This window comes from Choloepus didactylus, chromosome 5, assembly GCF_015220235.1.
Source record: "Choloepus didactylus isolate mChoDid1 chromosome 5, mChoDid1.pri, whole genome shotgun sequence".
Classification (NCBI taxonomy): Eukaryota; Metazoa; Chordata; class Mammalia; order Pilosa; family Megalonychidae; genus Choloepus; species Choloepus didactylus.
Genome location: NC_051311.1, coordinates 158,577,425 through 158,597,756, shown reverse-complemented (window position 1 = coordinate 158,597,756; position 20,332 = coordinate 158,577,425). Strand labels below are relative to the sequence as shown.

The 20,332-nt window shown below is 33.0% G+C and overlaps 1 protein-coding gene and 1 pseudogene across 1 annotated transcript in view; both read left to right on the top strand.

Annotated features, from left to right (window-relative positions):
• SPATA48 (spermatogenesis associated 48) overlaps positions 1 to 20,332 on the top strand; it is a 76,959-nt gene that overhangs the window by 28,400 nt on the left and 28,227 nt on the right. The window lies entirely within an intron of this gene.
• LOC119534799 lies at positions 981 to 1,631 on the top strand (annotated as a pseudogene).

Genomic DNA, 20,332 nt, shown 5'->3' with positions numbered 1-20,332 from the left:
ATGGACTTTTAAAAAGTGATGAACAGGTTCTTTGTTTACTATTATTTGAGTACAAGAAAATACAGAATAATTAATGAAGTAGTGATTGATAATTTTTGTAAATGTTGAAGGCATTGATCCAAAGATCCATGAATATGAATAAATGCAAGCTGAACACATTCAAATACTTTATACCCCAATCTACCAAAGGGAAACTGCAGAAAACCAAAGACAATGAAAGTATCTTTAATGAAGCCAGAGAAAGACAGTTTACCTTCAAAGGTTTGACAGACTCCTTTCTAAAGAGCACCAATGGAAACTAGAATATGTTGCAATAATATCAAGATGTTAAAAAAAAAAAAGAGAAAGAAACATTACTGTCACCTAGAATTCTATATCCAATGAAAATACACTTCAAGAATGGAAATTAATGAAGACAATTTTAAGCAAACAAAATCACAGTTTACCAAGAGCAGACAAATACTAATGGAAAATTTTGAATGTTCTACAAGCAGAAGGAAAAACACACCAGGTAGAAGATCAGAGATGCAGTAAGGAATAAAGAGCAAAGCTGCAATAAGTGTATGGTTAATAAAAGTGACTATATAAAATTAATATTAATGTCTTATGGGATTTAAATATAGGTACAGATAGAATTAAAATACACAACCATAAATCTGGAGTAGGATAAATGGAGATAAACATTTAATTCTTGCCTTTTTTGAAGGGATAGTAAAAGTACTGATAATTGTTTACTTTGATAATGTACTCATGTTGTAATTTGTCGGATAAGCACTAAATAGAAAAAATAAGTAAAATTGATATAATAAATGGAATTACAGAAAATTGATCCAAAAGAAAGGAACAAAAAGAGGAAAAGCAATACAGAGCAGGCTGAACATGTTCGCGGTAGTTTTTAAATTCAAATTAAATTCTCAATGTAAATTAAAATTCTCAACGTAAATGTTTAAATGTTCCAGTTAAAACACAAGATTGTCAGAATGGATCAAAATAAAACATCTAGTTGGAGGCTCTGGCGGCGGCGCCATGCTGAAGCGCTCTCGCAGCTCCCTCCCCTCTCCTGCTCCAGGCCTGGATGCGCCTTGTTGGAGAGCAGAGTTCCTGGGCTAAAGGAGGAGAGCCTGCAGGGCTCTTGGGTGGAAAATAATCCTGCTGGACTCTCAGCATGAATCTGGCTAGAGCAGCTCCAAGAGCTCTCACTGTGACAGTGCACCTCGCCCACAAAAACCTAAAATGCTAAAAGAGCTTCTGAAATACAACCAGAGCATTGGGGAGAACAAACAAACAACAACAACAACAAAAAAACCAGTTCTTAGTCTGGGGAAGATTACATTCAGAGAAGAAGAGAAGTTGAAAGCACTTTGAAGAAAATCTCAGATTGGTTTTAGGATTGGTCTAGTTGTAGAGAAAATATTCCCTACCCCCCACCCCGGAGGAATTCCCCTCAGAAAGGCGCACAGCCAGCCTTTCTCAGTGTGAGAAACACAAGTGTGATGATGAAGAAAGGGGACATTTTCTCAGCAGAATTTTTAAAGGTTTTCCTTCTATATCTGCTGCTCTCTCACGTGCTGGCTGCTGGATTGGGGTTCTATTTTGGAAGGCACCTGACCACTCAACCCAGCGCCTTTTGATGAAGAATTAGAATGCTACTTTGTTCACATCATGGGGATTTATTCCTGAGCTTGCAACCTGCTAACTGGAGAGAGATCTTGAACCTTTAGTGGCTGCACGATTGGTATTTATTTGTTGTGTAAATCCTGTGTTCCTAATTGAGTGAAGTGAAAGGATAGACACCGAACCTGCACTAACCTGTGCTCATATACAGGGAGGTAGCAGGTCAGATTGGTAATACTGACTGTGATATTTGGGAATCAGTTTTCTTTGGAAAAATAAGTACAAATAACTTTAATACTCTGGCCACAATAAATGTAGTACTTTAACAACACTCATCTGTAAATGCAATTCAGTTAAGATGCTTCATATTTCAAGAGAATTAATAATGTCGGTATTAAAATAATGTTGGTATTACATTAAGGGGCTTGTCCAAAATAAATTTCGTAGCCCTATAGTCTCACACTATTGTAGAAAACATTATGTGCTCAATTTAAATGGATGCAGGTTGTCTACTAAAGACTACTCTTAAGTGTGCTAATTGTTCTTTAAGTAAGAAATAGAAAACCAAAGCACGAACACAAACTCTGCGATGCAGTTTACACACCGTGTTTGCTTTTGCAGTGGAATGACTTCAGCCTCCGGTTGTTAAAGAATCATCTCCAGCAATCCCTTTTCTGTGGAAAGCACCTGCTCACTGTTTTGCTCGTCATCAGTGTTAACTGATGAATTTCATCTTATCTTCTGTGTGCTCTTAAAAGACTGGAAAGAGAAAAAAATAAATCCTTGGCAAAAACCAATAAATAAATAAATAAATAAGTAAATCATCTATTTACTATTTACTGAAAACCAAAGAGCACATAAAAGTTGCAAACAAAATTATGGAAAAAGATATACTATGTAAGGAAATTGGTATAGCTATATTAATATCAGACAAAGTAGAATTTAAAGCAAAAATCATGGCATAAAATTAGGATTATTTCCTAGAGAAAATATGTTAAATTAAGAAATAAGGGATAGACATTTTACATGTGAATGTACTTAGTGGAATGATCACAAAATATATAAACCAAAATCTTAAACTACAAGTAGAAATATAAAAGTTCACAGCCATCCTGGGATATTTTAACATATCAATCTTGTTAATAGAACAATAAGAAAAAAAATTCTGCAAAGATTTCATTAACTTGTTTAGACTATGCTTTGCTGTTGTTTAAAAGGAAAATTCCCAGACCTCAGCAACTGAGCATAACAAAATATTTACTTCTTACATAGAGTCCATTGCAGGTCTATGTGCCACTCCCAGACAGTTTTCTTCAGGCAGTGACTTAATTATCCATTTTGCTTTCATCTTATAAATTTTCCAACTCAAAATGGGAATTCCAAGTCTGCCAAGGCAGAGAAAAACAGGAGAATGGTGCCTTAGTTTTCCTTTCACATTTAATTTACCAGACTAACTTCTATTGCCCTTCCTAATTCAATGGTGCTAGGAAGAACAGGAAAACAAGATATTTGAGAATATAGTATATACAGCACTAAATATAGTAGATTAAAACAACATAATTAACAAATTGACCTAATAAACATGTAAATATACTTTGTCCAGGTAACATTTATAATAAATTAGCATAAAGCATGTCTCAACAAATTTGAAATATTTTAAATTATGCAGAGTATACTTGATACAAGACAATTATGGTAGAAAAAAGAACACCCTAGAAAATCCTTACATAAAAAATATATTTAGGAATGAGTCATGGGCCAAAGAAGAAATCCAAAGAAACTAGAAAGTATTTTCAACTAAATGATAATAAAATTACCATAGTAATATCTGTGGAATACAACTAAATTAATATCTGGAGGAAAATATATATTCTCATTATGTTCTAAAAGAAGAATACCTGAAAAATCAAGACCTAAGTATTCTTCTCAAGAAGATAGAAAACATGGCAAAGTACATGTTTTTTAAAAGTTGAGAGAAGAAAAGATTAAAACAGAAATTGAGCAAGTGGAAAACAAGTCTGTAGTTTTTAAAAGATCACCAATGTCATCAGCTTGTTCTCTGAAAAGAAGTTAAATATCTTCCAAGAGCAACCAAGAGGAGCAAAATATTAAATTTTGAGAGCCAAGAATAATGATGGTTTCATAAAACTGAGCCCCTCCCCGCCAGCCTCATAAGCAATGCTGAAAAAGAAAACCAATACTATACAAAAACTATACTTTCAATATAAGTAGAAGACAGAGAAATTCTACCTTCAAATCCATGCAAATAAAAAGAAAATACAAACTTCTAGCAAGTGATGTCTCGAGAGCTCAACAGAAATCTTTTCTGGTGAGTGAAGGCAGTCTTTGTAAAATTTCATGGTAGATATGTGACCATGTGATTGTGAAAACCTTGTAACTGACACTCCCTTTACCCAGAATATGGGCAGATGAGAAATAAAATAATGAGAAAAATATATATATAAATAATACTAGGGGTTAAGGGGTATGGGATGGTTTGGGTGTTCTTTTTATTTTTATTTTGTTCTTTGTGTTGGAGTAATGAAAATGTCCTAAAATTGATTGTGGCAATGAATGCACAACTATATGATGACACTGCGAGCCACTAATTGTATCTTTGGATGGATTATGTGGCGTGTGAATTTAGCTCAATAAAATTGCTTTAAAAATTTACATGGTAGAGAGTAAAAAGATTTCAGTGGACCTAAGATTGATGTAAAAACCAATGCCACAAAGATAAAGTTATCTCCAATTCTACAGGGAAGAAACTAAAAGTACAGTTGATTTGAGGTGGTAATTTATGAAGGCACTGATTGTAATGGAGAAGTTTAAAAGGAAGGTGTGTCACCTTTTGGAGATTGGGTATGATGAGGAAAAAAAAGGAAAATGAAAAATTTAAGACACTGACAGGCAAAGGAAAATTAAATGATTGGAGGTGACACTGACTCTTAGATCAACATCAACAAAGGGGAAATAACTTTATTCAAAAATCTGTACTCTGCTACATTGACAGAAGAGGGCACCCTTAAATTAACAATTTCATAAACTGCACCAAATCCATAAAATTAATAGATATGGAATGAATCTATCCAAAGCTACTTTAATAAATAGAAAACAGGAATCAAAATACTTCAGGTGATGAAAATTCCTCCCCAAATCAACCATAAAGCAGAAAAAAAAGTATAAAACAACACTCCAAACTGGATTAAACACTTTCAATCAAGCATCTGAGGATATGAGAACTACCTTCATTCACAAGTCCAAAAATTAAAAACAAAACAAAACAAAGTGGGCCAATGAAATAAAAGAAAAAAACAAAATCATCTTGGAAATTAATATTTAATTACATGGTGCCTAAGGGAAAGGGGACTGTGCCAGTTTGAATGTATTATGTCCCCCAAAATGCCATTATCTTTGATGTAATCTTGTGTGGGCAGACATATTATTGTTGATTAGATTGTAATTCCTTGATTGAGTGTTTCCGTGGAGATGTGACCCATCCAACTGTAGGTGGTAACTCTGAATGGATAATTTCCATGGAGGTGTGGCCCTGCCCATTAGTTTGGGCCTTGATTAGTTTACTGGAGCACTATATAAGCTCAGACAGAAGGAGCGAGCTTGCTACAGCCAAAAGGGACACTTTGAAGAATGCACAGGAGCTGAGAGAGGAGCTGCAAATGAGGAACAGTTTGAAGATGGCCATTGAAAGCAGACTCTCGCTCCAGAGAAGCTAAGAGAGGACAAACATCCCAAGAGCAACAGAGAATGACATTTTGAAGAGGAGCTGTGGCCTAGAGAGGAATGTCCTGGGAGAAAGCCATTTTGAAATCAGAACTTGGAGCAGACACCAGCCACGTGCCTTCCCAGCTAACAGAGGTTTTGCAGACACCATTGGCCATCCTCCAGTGAAGATACCCAATTGTTGATGTGTTACCTTGGACATTTTATGGCTTTAAGACTGTAACTGTGTAACCAAATAGACCCCCTTTATAAAAGTCAATCCATTTCTGGTGTTTTGCTAAAAGGCAGCATTAGCAAACCAGAACAGGGACTAAAATAAAAATTTAATGAGGGAGCAAAAGTTAAAGGTGTCAGAGAGAATGTAGTTGAAATGGAAGATAGGCAAAGAAGAAATATATATATATTATATATATATATTATATATATATATTATATATATATTATATATATATAATATATGTATAATTGGACTCCCTAAAGAAGAAAAACTGAAAAATGGAACAGAATTAATATATTAAATCTTTTCTCAAAAAGGTAGGTTATGAACAGCAATGTAGACAAGAAGAGAGACCAAATACAGAAATAATAAAGATAAGAGCAGAAATTAATGAAGCACAGGTAATGAAATAATAGGATCTGCCTTAAACAAACAGAAAAACAGACAAAATATGTGAAATAATGTTTTCCAGACTTGTGACAAAAAGCCATAAAGGACTGTAATCTCTAAGGAAGGGGAACTTACAAGGTTAACCCTATGATTACACCAGCTTATGGCCTGGTGGCAGGGAAGGGAAATCCAAACACAGCTTTACATTCTTGTTGAGTTGAGGAGACAGAGATTGGAGGCCAAATTATCAAAAATTTTCTGAATAGCACAGCAGAAAAGACAGAGCTACACATAGACATAGGAATTTGGAGATCTACAGAAAGATCTGCTGAAATCTTTGAGAAGCATTCTCAGCATAGGAGAAACTTCTGAAGCTGGGGAAAGAATCACTGGAAAGAGTACACATGATCATTACCTGGAACTGAAACAGAGCTGAGAATGGTCCATGTTCCCAGACTAGAATGGAAAGAGTTTGTAAAACACGGGGCATCAGGTAGAATCTTCAAAAGGGTATCATCTTTGTAGTCAGACTTAATTAGCCCTACTCAATAAGTTCTTCAGGACCTGCTTGAACAAAGGTTAAAAGCAATCCCCAAAAGCATCCAGCTAATTCCAATTACTTAACAGTGTGCTGGGAAAAATTTCAACAATACTTAAAGAATACAACAAGGTCCAGAACTAACAAAATAAAGTTCAAAATAGGTACTTAATCAAAATTAATTTTCAACCAGAAAAGCAGGAAAATATTACTCCTAGACAGAGAAAATATAAATCAATAATAACAGATTCAGATGTGATATATATGAAGGAACAAGCAGAGTGATGTGTTCAAACTACTTTTATTAATATACTTCATATGTTCAGGACAGTAAAGGAAAACATAACCAAGATGAGCAGAAAAGGGATGATATAAACACAACATTCAAAAGGACTTCTAGAGATGAAAAACATAATATCTAAAATGAAGAATAAATGGATATTTTTAAGAGCAGATCAGACACTGTTGGAGAAAAAATCAGTGAACTTGAAGATATGGCAAAAGAAACTATCCAAAATGAAATACAAAGAGAAAATAAAGTTTGGAACTAAATAAAAGTCTCAGATAGCTCTGAGACAATGTCAAGCACTCATTTTATTGGAGTCCCATGGAAAAAAATAGTTTCTCAGGAAGAGAAAAATATGTGAACAAATAATGGATAAAAGTTTTCAAAATTGTTGAAAATTATTAATCTATAGATACAAGACACTCAACAAATTTCAATTTGTATAAAGATAAAGAAAACTATGCCAAGGCACATCAATTAAATTATTTAAAACCAATGAAAGGGAAAAGCATAAAGGAAGTAAAAGAAAGAATGACACATTATGTACAGAGGAAAGCACATAAGAATAGAAATAGGATTCTTGTAAGAATCTGTATGAGCCAGAAAAAAAAAAAAAAGGACACCTTTTAAGTACCAGCAACAACAAATTTCAAAAAAAGGCAAACAGCAGATGTTTTCAGAAAACCAAAGATGAGAAAATGCAGTGCCAGTAGACCTGAAGGAAGTTCTTCAGGTGGTATGAAAATAATACATGTGGAAATGTTAGTCTACACAATGGAATCAAAAGCAGCAGAAATGGTGAAGATGTAGCTAAATATAAAATGCAATTTTTCATTTTTGAAGTTCATGAAAAGTTACCTGTTTGAAACAATAATAATGTATTTTCGGATTTTAGCACATACAAAGTGGTGTAATAATATATACTTTTTAAATGCAATTATATTGAGATATATTGTTTAAACCCTAGAGTTAAAGATGTATATTGTAAAGATGCATACTGTAAACCCTAGAACGATAACAACAACACAAAATGCATCAAAGAGGTATAGGCAATAGAAATGGGGACAGGTCAAATGAAATAAAAAGAGAAAATAAACTCAACAATTTTAAGAAAAGTAACACAAAAGGAATGAAAACCATATGAATTTAATGAGAAACAAATCCAGATGGTAGATTTAAACCAAACTTTGTCAATTATTAGATTAAATCTGATTTAATGTAATTAAATTAAAAAGCAGAGATTGTCATGTTGGATGAAAAATCAGTGCCCAACCATATGCTGAGCACAAGAAAACCATGTTAAATAAAAATAATTGAAGTTTAAGTTAAGATAGGAAAAGATATACCATGCAAAAACTAGGCAAAAGAAAGCAGGAGTAGCTATATTATTATCAGACGATATAGATTTCAGAAGAAATTTACCAGGGACACAGATTGATATTTTATAGTGATAAAAGGGCTAATCCATAAAATGTGTATGTACCTAATAACAGAATCGAAAATCCATGAATCCCAAACTGATAGAACTGAAAGGAGAGATAGGCAGATTCAGTTATAATTGGAGATTTCAAAACACCCTTCTCAGTAATTGAGAAAATGAATAGAAAGAAAAGCAGTAGGGATATAGAAGACGAAAAACAATATCTAGCTTTACCTACTTGATTTATAGAATGGTTCACACAATAGCAGAATATGAATTCTTTTCAAGAGCACATATAAAGTTCACCAAGATAGATTATATTCTGGGCCATAAAATAAATTGAATGAAATTTAAGAGAATTAAAAACATGTAAAGGTTATTCTCTGATTGCACCTGAATTAAACTAAAAATCAATAATGTAAGATAGCTGGAAAAGACTGAAGGCACACACACAAATTCAACAATATAATGATAGCATCACTGCAGATCCTGCCTATATTAAAATATGAATATATTATGCCAATAATTTGAAAAGTAAGACAAAATACACAATTTTCTGGAAGAGTGCAACTTATGAAAATTGCTAAAAAATGGAAAATCTGAATGTTTCTATAACTATTAAATGTATTGAAACTATACTGAAAATCTTTCACAAAGAATATGCCAGGCCATATAGTTTTGAAGGAGTTCTAAAAAAAATTTTAAAAGAAAAAATTTCAGTTTTATAAATACTTTTACACATTAGAATAAAGGAGCCTACTCTCAAATTTTATGAGGCTAGATAAAATTTAATACTAAAATCTGACAAGGACAGAATATGAAAAATTAAAGTCTAATTGAAGTCATAAGAAGAGCTGTAAAAATCCATGAACAAAGAAAATGTAGCAATAAATCAAATGTTTAATACATCATGATAAATTTGGACTCATCCTAGTAATTTAAGATTGTCTTAACTGTAGAAAATGAATGTAATTCACTGTATCAGCTGATTAAGTATAAAAGTCATATACTCATCTCAATATGTGCAAAAAAAAAAGGTTTGATTAAGAGAACTGAAGATTATCCTTAAACCAATAATGAGCATCTACTGAAAGGTAAACCAAACTTGATATTTAATGATGAAATGTTGAAAACATGCCCTTTATAATTAGTAATAAGCAAAAATGTTCTTTCACCTCTCCTTTACAACTTTGCACTGGAGATCCTAGCCAGCCCAAACAAGCAAACACAAAAATAATATAATATTTGGAAAGATGTAAGCAAAACTATTATTAATATTGAAAATATTATTATGCAAAAAGTCCAAAGGAATCAATAGTCAAATTACTAAAATTAAAAAGAAAATTGAATAAATTTCCTAGACATAAACATTATTGTAAAATCATTAATTGTGTTCAAATTGCCAGTGAGAAACAGAAAATGAAAACTAAATTAAGCACTCCTTAAAATTACATCAAAACTATCATCTACTGAGGAATACATCTACCAAAAGGTATTTAAGAATTCTGTGGCAAAATTAGTATAAATATGGAGAGAAATAAAAAAAAAGCTAAATAGAGAAATATATTATCTGGATTGGATGGCTAAATATTTTTAAATATTTAAATTTTCCCTAAGTTGATTTATACTTCCAATGCAATCCCATTCAGTATCCCAACTGTAGTTTTATAGAACTTTTATGAAATGGATACATAAATGCAAAGAGTTAGCAATAGCCAAGTATCTCCTTGAGAAGAGGAATTTGATATAGGGCATCTATGAAAAATCTTTGGCTATAAATAATATTTAATGGTAAAATATTAATATTTTCTCCCTAAAATCAGGAACAACAAAAAATTGCTTTCTCTTACCACTTCTATTTCCCATTTACTGGAGGTGAAATCTATTGCAATAAGGTAAGAAAAAGAAACAGTCATAAATTTTGGAAAGGAAGATATAAATCAATCTCTATAGAGATAACATGAAGATTTTTATGGAAAATCCTCAGGGATCTACAAAACTAGAAGTAATAATTGAATTTATCAAAACCATAAACACATTGTTAACATACAAAATCAATTGTATGTTTACATGACGGAAGCAAACAATTGCAACACTAAATATTCCATTTACAATGGTGCCATAAACCCACTTTGGATTTAAAACACATGCAAGGTTTTTTTCTTTCCACGAAAAACTGCAGTACCTTGTTCAGAGAAAGTTAAAATAAAAAGACTTAATAAACAGGATGTAAACTACGTTTCCAACTCAGTATTCTGAATATTTCAGTGCTTCCCCAATTGATCTATAGATTGAACACAAACCCAATCAAAATTCCAGGAGGTTATTTTGTAGAAATTGAGAAGTTGATTATATTAAAATGCAAAAGTTATAATAGATAAAATAATTTTTAAGACAGAATAAAGTTGGAGGAATTGCAGTAACTGATTTTAAGTTTTCCTATAAAGCTTACTATAAAGTAATCAGTACCAATTAGCAAAATGATTGACATATAAATCAATGGAATATAATGGAGAATTCAGACCCATCTAAACATTGCCAATTGATTTTTTTTAATGAATCAAGGGAATTTAATGAGTAAAGGAAAGTCTTTTCAACAAATTATTGGAAGAACTGCACATCCTTTACAGGAAAAAAAATCAAATTTTAATTCACAGATACACAAAAAATAGTATTTGGGCATGACAGACCTTTATATAAAAGCTAAACTTTTAAGGATTTTTAAAAATATCTGATTTTCAAAAGACATCATTAAGAAAATTAAACTATAAGCCACAGAGTGGAAGAAAATATTCACAATCATATATGTGACAAAAGACTTGTATCTAGAATGTATATAAACTGCAAGTGAAAAATGGGGAAAATAATTGTACAGATACTTCACAAAAACAAAAAAGAATGGCAATAAGCACATGAATAAAACATCATTAGTCATCAGTAAAATACAAAGTACAACAAGCCATCACAATGGCCAATATTAAAAAGACTGAAAATACAAGTGTTGACAAGGATATGGAACACTGGAATTTTCATACATTGCTGGTGGGAACATGAAATAGTGCAATTACTTTAGAAACTCTTTAGAATTTTCTTAAAAAGATAAATATATACCTATCAAGTGACCCAGCCATGCTACTACTTCATATTTACCCAAGACAAATTTAAATCTATGTCCACACATATAGTTATACATAAATGTTCAAATGAGCTTTATTCATAATAGCCAAAATGGGGCAACAATTCAAATTCCCATGTGCAAGTGAAAGAAGGAACAAATCATGGTATAACCATACATGGAATAGTATTTATCAATAAAAAGGAAAAAAAACTACTGATAGATGCACAACATGAATGAATCTCAGTATCATTTTACAGAGTGAAAATAGTGAGAAAATATTGTATAGCAATTGATTCCATGTATAAAAAACTAAGAGTCCAAACCAATCCCAGCCTGGAGAGAGAGCAGCAGGAGATATGGATGGCAAAGGGTCATGGGAATCTTTTGGGAAAATGTAAATGCTCTGAATCTTATCTGTTGTAGTAGTTTCATTTCATGAGTGTACATAACTGTCAAAGCTCATCAAATTGTACATTAAAAGGATTCATTTTACTGCATGTAAATTACATCTCAATAGGGTTTATTTTTAAAAGGTAAGGGATATTACAAAGAATCTTATGTCAATGAAGTTGACAACTTAGATAAAATAAACTAAATCCTTAAAAACACAACTTACCAAAACTGATACCAGAAGAAAGCCTGAATTGCACTGCATGTATTAAAAAACTGAATTTGTTATTCAAAACACTTTTCACAGAGAAAACGCCAGGCCTACATAATTTTAAGGATGAACATGATCAAATATTTCAGGAAGAAATAGTGTCATCTTACCACTCTTGCAGAAATAATATTTTTGACAAAACAGGACAAAGATATTACAACAAAAAAATTGCAAACTAATGTGTCTATGAACTGACCAAAAATATCCTTAGCAAAATTTTGCCAAATTGAATTTGGCGGTATATAAAAAGGAGAATATATCTTGACAAAGTGGCGTTTATCCTCAGAATGCAAGTTTGGTTTAGCATTTAATAATCAGTGAATGCAATTCACTAGACTAACTATATATATGCATATGTTTTACAAAATCCAACATCTATTCATGATTAAAAAAAACCTCAGCTAATTAAGAATTAAAGAAAATACCATCAACCCCCAAAAAAGGCAATGATTAGAACTTAAAGCTACCATTCAACTTAACAGTGAATCTATGAATGTTTTTTTTTCTCACTAAGACCAGAAACAAGCCAAGGATGCCTGTTCCTACATCTATTTAACAATCTACTAGAAGTTCTGGCCCTTGTAATTAGGCTAAATAAATAAACAAATATCAAAAGAAAAGAATACTCCTTATTAGCCAACAGCATGATATTTAGAAAACCCTGAGAAACTTACAAAATATTACTAGTATTAATGATTAAATTTAGCAACATACAGGATTCAAGGTCAGTACACAAAAAATAGTACAATTTCTAAATTCCTGCAGCCATAAATTGGAAAATGAAATTATGAAAACACCACTTAACAATAACATTAAAACATTAAAAACATACTTTGGGTTAGATTTAATCAAAGATACGCAAGATCTATACTAACAACACCAAATAATGCTGAATCAAATTAAATAAGATCTAAATTAATGACATTATATACCACGTTCAATAAATGGAAGACTCCATATTTCTAAAATATTAATTTGCTCTAAATTGAGTTATAGTTATAAATGCTCTCCCAAACATAATTTTGCTAGTGTTTTTTCGTACAAAGTTATTTGTTTCTCTGAAATTTACATTGCATTGCAAGTGACATAGAATGGCCCAAGCTACCTGGAAAAAAAAAAAAAAACAATAGAAACCGAGACTACTTGATTTTAACATCTACAATAAAGCTACGGTAAGTAAAACAGTATTTTGGTGTAATGATAGGAAAATAGATTAATTGAACTGAATTGAAGTTGCAGAAGTAGACCAATCTTATACAAAGGTGACAAGGCAATCCAATGGAGAAAGTCTTTCCAACAAATAATCTTTGAACAACTGGATATCCATATGGAAAAATAAGCTGATACCTTCCTAATACCATCCACAAAAATTATTTTATGTTGGGTCACTCTGTAAAATCTAACATTAAAGACTTCTATATAAAAACATAAGATAAAACATCTGTAACCTTGGGTAGAAAATATTTATTAGAAAGGATTTAAAAATAACTGTCTTTAGAAACAAATGGTAAATTGGACTTCATCAAAATTAAAATCTTCTGCTCCTCCAAAGACACTGCTAAGAAATTGAAAATGCAAGCCAGAGATGGAAGAAAATATCTGCAGTACGTATATCTGTCAAAGGTCTTTTAGCCAAGATATATAAACAACTCCTACAACTCAATAACAAAAATATTTTTAAAATCATTAACAATAAGATAAACCCCTAATAAGTAAAAGACTGAAATAAATGCTTCACCAGAGAAGATATGCAAATGGCCATTAAGCACATGAAAAGGTGCTCAATATTATTGGTCATCAGAGAAGTGCAAATTAAAACCAAAATGGGATACCACTGAATACCCACCAGAATGTTTAAAATTAAAAAGTTTGACAACCAATACATTGGTGAGGACAGGAAGAAACTGGGTTTCTCATACATTTGGCAGTGTCTTAGAAAGTGAAACTTACATTTATCTGATGACCTAGAAATCCTGCTTTTTATTTACTCAACAAAATAAAAATCTGCATTCAGAAAAAAAAGATTTATAAAGGAATGCTTATTGCAGCTTAATTAGTAGGAGATAAAAACATCCATCAGTAGGAAATTGGATGAACAAATCATAGAATGATGGAATAGTACTCAACAGTAAAAAAGAAAGACCCATTGATACACAACACAAAGGGAAAATCTCAAAAATCTTAAAATTTGAGCAGAGAAATCCAGACCCCAAAAAATACATACTGTATTACTCCAAATACATGAAGGCAGAAAACAGCAATGTTGCTAGAAAAAAGAATAGTGGTTGCCTATGTGGAGTGAGGACTGACTGGAAAGGGGAATGAAGTAATTTTCTTGGATGATGGAAATGTTCCATATTTTGATTGAAATATTGGTTGCATGGGTTTAATTCAACTAATCAAATTGTACCATAGTCTATATATTGCATACATATTGCAGTATGCAAAGTTTATCTCGATAAAATGAAAAATAAATATAAAAATAACACAAAACATAATCACTTAATGTTGGTAACTACAATATAATCAATGAAACCAAACCAAAATTTTTAATTCTAGAATTAGTAATTTAATTCTATAATTAGTAAATTCTAATTGACAAAACAAATTCATGCTTTAACATCTTTTATGAGTTAGCAATTTATCTAAGAGTAAGGCATAGGTTGGTAATGCCTACAGCATTCCAATCTGACTGTGGCAATTCTGGAATTCAAGATTATAGAAAGCTCATATCCAGAATTGTCACAGACTGAGCTGACCCCATAAATTTTCCCTGTCACCTTCACATATATTGAAATGCTAAATATTCTCTAAATTAAATATATAGCTAAGCTCAAAAACAAGAAAAGGGAAGGGAAATCCCAGGTGCCAGAAAAGCAAAGGAAATTCAATGCTAAAAACATATGTGATGGCTTACACTAAATATTTCCATAGGTGTAGCAGTGGGTAACAGAGACCCAAATATGCTGTGATTTAAACAAGATGGAAATTTACTTCCCTTTAGCATGATAGTCCAGAGGGCCCGGATTAGACAGGGGGTGATTTGTGTGCTGCCTGGGCATCTATCTTCCTTTGGCTAAGCCACTTGCCTCCACAATGACCTCTGGCCTAGTTTCCATCCCTGGAACATAAACTTCCCCAGAGCATCTGCAGCCACCACTCACACCACCCACACAACTCATGCAGAAATGATAAGCTAACCATCCCCAATGCCCTCAGTCCTTTTCCTTTTTCATGCTCATTTGCTTGGAGCTAACCAATCATTGACTCCCATGGGAAATCTAATGTCCACCCCTGGTTAACAACAAAGGCACAAACCCTCAGGTCCCTCTTTCTTTGCTTGTGTTCTCCCCTCTTGCTGGTTGAGCCACCCAAACCAATCGTTCTTCCCATTGACCTCTCGCAGTGCCTCCTTTCTCAGCACCTGTAAGTAACAAACTATCTGTTCCCATGCCTTATGTCCTCAGCTCCCCATTGTGGTACACCTGGCCTCCATCCAGACCCAAATTTAAAATCCATCTTAATTAACTAGAAACAGAGATTGTTTTGCTCCATGAGATTGTTTTGGACCCAATCTATCTTGCTACTCAAACACACCTAAATGTATGGCTGCTACTTGAATGGCCCAAAACAGGGCATATACTAAGCATCGGAATGGGAGAAGGGACAAAGAGACACCCACTCTCATTTTAATGATTTGTCCCAGAAGTTTCACACAGCATCCCAAGTCAAATTGACAGAACATAGTGAATAACTACTGCCAGTTGCAAATGTGTGAAAGAGTTATCTTTAATCCATGGTCATGTGCCCAAATAAAATGTGGGTTTATTTTACTGGTAGGTAATGGGGAATGAAACTGGTTTGATCTAAAGGCAAATAGTGCAAAGACTAGGATTTTATTACCCACACAGGAAAGGGATTTGAAGCCTCAGTGTCTCTCATGGTAAATATTTGGAACTGAGTTTTCCATCTAAATTCAGGCACCACAAAAATCTATGTCATTAATGAAATGGAGACTTGAATAATCCTTATACACAGGAAGGAATCTGAACAACTGGCCAGGACAATAAATTGGACAATATACTACACTAACCATGAAAAATTAGAACCTTTAGGTGGATTGTGATTTCTTAGTATACGTATAGCATGTGCATGCCATATCCTACATTTTAAATAAAAAATGGTTTTGGACCTAGAAGCTATAAACAACTATGAACATTTCCCCAAAGAGAGACATGTAGGATCCCACAGAAAACAGCTATCATGATGAAAAGCTCACAGTCAAAATTATAATCCACATAAGAAAACTATCAATTATGAAAGGATTTCTAAATATCTCAGATAATAGAGAAACCTGAGATAGACTTTAATGTTCAAGAAGGTAAAGTAAGAAATTTTGTTTCAAAGGCAAAGCAAAACTTAATGATAAGAACAGGTAGATACGAAAAGGAGCCAAATGAGAGATTCTGTAACTGAAAGAATTTATTAAAATATCTGTTAAAAATCTTTGTTTCCTCTGTGGCAGAGTAAGTTCCTAACAAACTAAGCCTTCCACAGATAACAACCATGAACTCAGACAACATACGATTAAACTTACTTGAAGGCTGTGGGGAGTGAACAAAATCAGTCAGATTTCAGAAAGGAGTTGCAACTTAAAGGAACAGAGCGAGTTTCCCATTTTCAGGGCTTTGGCTTGAAGGTGGGCTTCAATAAAGGAACAAGGGATGGTTAAAATTTCAATAGAAACCTCTGTCTTTTCTGGCCTAAAATAAAATAACAAATGGAGCAATGGGAAACCATTGCCACATAAAGGAAAGAAAATTTCTAGGTGGGAGAGAGCGGGTTGAAGGGTGCCACAATTTCTATACATGAACTCAAGACCCTTGCTCACAACAGACTCAAGGCAGTTTGCATCACAGGCAAAAAAGAAAATGCTGACCTGAGATTTTGACCGCTACTCGGAACAGGCAAGAATAAATTTGCCGTATTAGTCTAGTCAGGTTAATTGCCAACTAACACATCAACACCCTCAAGAGGAAAAAGAGAATCCAGTGTCTCCATTACAACAGTGTCTCCATTCACAATGTTGGGAATACAATCCAAAATTACTCAAAATACAAATACCCAGAAAAACGTGACCCAATGTCAAGGGTAAAGATAATCAGCAGATGCCAACCTGACATGATCCAGAAGCTGGAATTAGCAGATAAGGACTTCAAAGCAGCTATTATAATTATGCTCAATGACATAGTGGAAAATATGCTCATAAAATTGAAAAGATAGATGTTTTCATTTTCTGGCTGCTGAAGTAAATACCATGCAATGGGTTAGCTTAAACAATGGAGAGTTATAAAAGCTCAGAGTTTTGAGGCAAGGAGAGGTCCAAATCAAGTCCAAATCAAAGCCTTATCAAGACAATGCTTTCTTTCCAAAGACTGGCATTCTGGGGCTGGCTGCCAGCGATCCTTGGACCTTAGCTCTTCTATTACAAGGCACTGCACATGGCAGCCTTTTCTGGTTTCCCCCTCTGTTTTGGGTTCTGGTGACTTTATCAGCTCTCTCTGTGACCTTCCTATATGACCTTCAATAATAGGATGAGGATCCATCCTGGGCCACACCCTATCTACAATCTCATCAAAAGGTCTTACTCACAACAGGTTCACACCCACAGGAATGGATTTAATTTAAGAACATGTTTTTCTGGGGTACATACAGCTCCAAAACCACCACAATGGGAATCTTAGCAGAGAAATAGAAAGCATGAAAGAATTACCAAATGGAAATTTGGAGACTCAAAATCTCTAAATCATAAATAAAAATTGTCTGTATGGGCTTAATAGCAGAATGATGATAACCAAGGGAAGTATCCAGGATTCAGAGATAGATACAGAACTTATTCAGAGAGAGAAAAAAAAATTTTTTAAATAAATGAGCAGAGATTCTGGGACCTGTCAGATATTATGAAAAAGACTGAAATACATTAATTAGAGTCCCAAAATGAAAGGAGAGAGAAAATGGAGCAGAAAAATTATTTGAAGAGTAATCATTGAAAACTCCCTAGTCTTGGTGAATGACATAACTGTAGGGATTCAAGAAGTTCACTGAATTCCAAACAGGACCAAAATAAGAAACCTGGGCATATCATAGTCAAATTGCTGAATACCAAATAAAAAGAAAAAAAATTGAAAGCAGCCAGAGAAAAGAGAGGTGAAATATCACAATAGTTTCATCAAAACTATTGAGGTGGAACAAGGGAACAACATATTTAAAGTACTGAAAGAAAAAAACTTGTCATCCCAAAATTCTATACCCAGAAAATCTATCCTACAAGGATGAAAATTATATTAGTTGTCTAATGCTCTTGTAACAAGTTCCCAAACTTAGGGTGTTAAACAATACGTATTTATTATCTTAGAATTCTGGAAGTCAAAAGTCCAAAATGGGTCTCACAAGACTAAAATAAAGGTGTTGAGAGGGCTGCCTTCCTTCTGGAAGTTCTAGAGGAAGAATTGGTTTCCTGCCTTTTCCAGTGCTAGACGCCACCTGCAGTTTTTGGCTTGTGACCCCTTCTCTATCTTCAAAGCCAGAAATGGCAAGTTGAGTCCTCACATCAGATCATATCACTCTGACTAACTTTTATGCCTTGACTGTCTCCTTTTAAGGACCCTCGTGATTACATTGGACTAAGCTGGATAATTTTCAGGATAATCTTATCCTATCTCCAGGATAATCTTCCTATGCTAGGGTCACCTGATTAGCAATTTTAATTCCATCTGCAACTTAAATTTCCTTTTCTACGTAAGGTAACATATTCACAGGCTCCATGAATTAGGGCATGGACATATTTGGTGCTCATTATTCTGCCTACCACAAAGGCTGCAATGAAGAAATGTGTGTACATTTAAAAAAATGAAGGAAATGAATTGCCAAAAAAAGTGCATTACAAAAAATTCTGAGTAATAAAAGACTACTTTTTCCTTTTAATTTCTATAAAATACATGTGACTATTTAAAATAAAAAATACAACATTGTGCTCTGAAGTTTATTGTGTATGTTGATGAAATACGACAACTATAGAATAAAGAATGATAGGGATGCTAAACAGACATATGGTTGCAGAGTTTGTACATTTTATGTGAAATGGTATAATATTAACTCTAAGTGGACTATGGAAAGATAAGAGTGTATATTGTAATCTCTAGAGCAACCACTAAAATGTAACACAGAGTTATGGTTAAAGAACCAATTGATGGCTTAAATTGAAATTCTAAAAAAAAAAATAGATTTAAATCATCCAAAAGAAAGCAGGAAAAGGGGAACAGAAGAGCAGAAAACACAGGGAGAAAACAAACAAAAAAATCATATGGTACACCTAATCCAAATAATTAGTGAAATGGTAATGTACTAAAAATTCTGATTGAGAGGCAGAGGTTATCAGAATAGATCAAAACACAACACACAACACAAATACATTCAAAGTAAATGAAGGGAAGATAAATACCATGTAAACAATAAGCATAAAAGGCTTTTAGTGGTTATTTTAAGAACAGATTAAATAAACTAAAAGACAAAGAATATTACAAGATATGAAGAGAAACACTTCTTAATGATAAAAGGGTCATTTGTCAAGAAGACCCAAAGGTTATAAATATATGTACATCGGGTAAGAAAGATTCAAAACACATGAAGCAAAAATTGATGGACTCAAAAAATATAAACAGACAATTGCACCAATTGCATTAGGAGATTTTTAACACCCTTCTCTCAACAATTGACAGAACAACTAGTCAAAAAAACTTCCTCAGTAAATATATAGATATGAACAAAGCATCAACCACCTTCAGGTAACATTACATCCAACAAATGCAGAGTATGTATTCTTTTCAAATGCACATGATGTTCTTCCCATGATAGATTACACGGTGGGCACAAAACAAATCTTAATAAACTTAAAAGGATAGAAATGATTCCACATATGTTCTCAAACTACCACAGAGTTAGATAAGAAATTTAGGGAAACTTCCAATATTCAGAAATTAAACACTACACTTTTCAATGATCTATGGGCCAAAGAATAAATCATAAGAGAAACTAGAAAATATTTTAAATAGATGATAATGAAAATACAACATATCACATTTTGTATAGTGCAGTTAAAGCTCTGCTAAGTGGAAAAAAATGTTAGCCTTATAGGCTTATATTAGAAAAACGAAAAATGTTTAAAATTAGTGAAATGTCTCCATCTTAAGATTAAAGTAAACTTAAAATAAGAAGGAAAAAAAAATAAAATGATAAGAGCAAAAATCCGTGAAAGAAAACAGATGCATGAGAAAGAAAATTTTAAAAG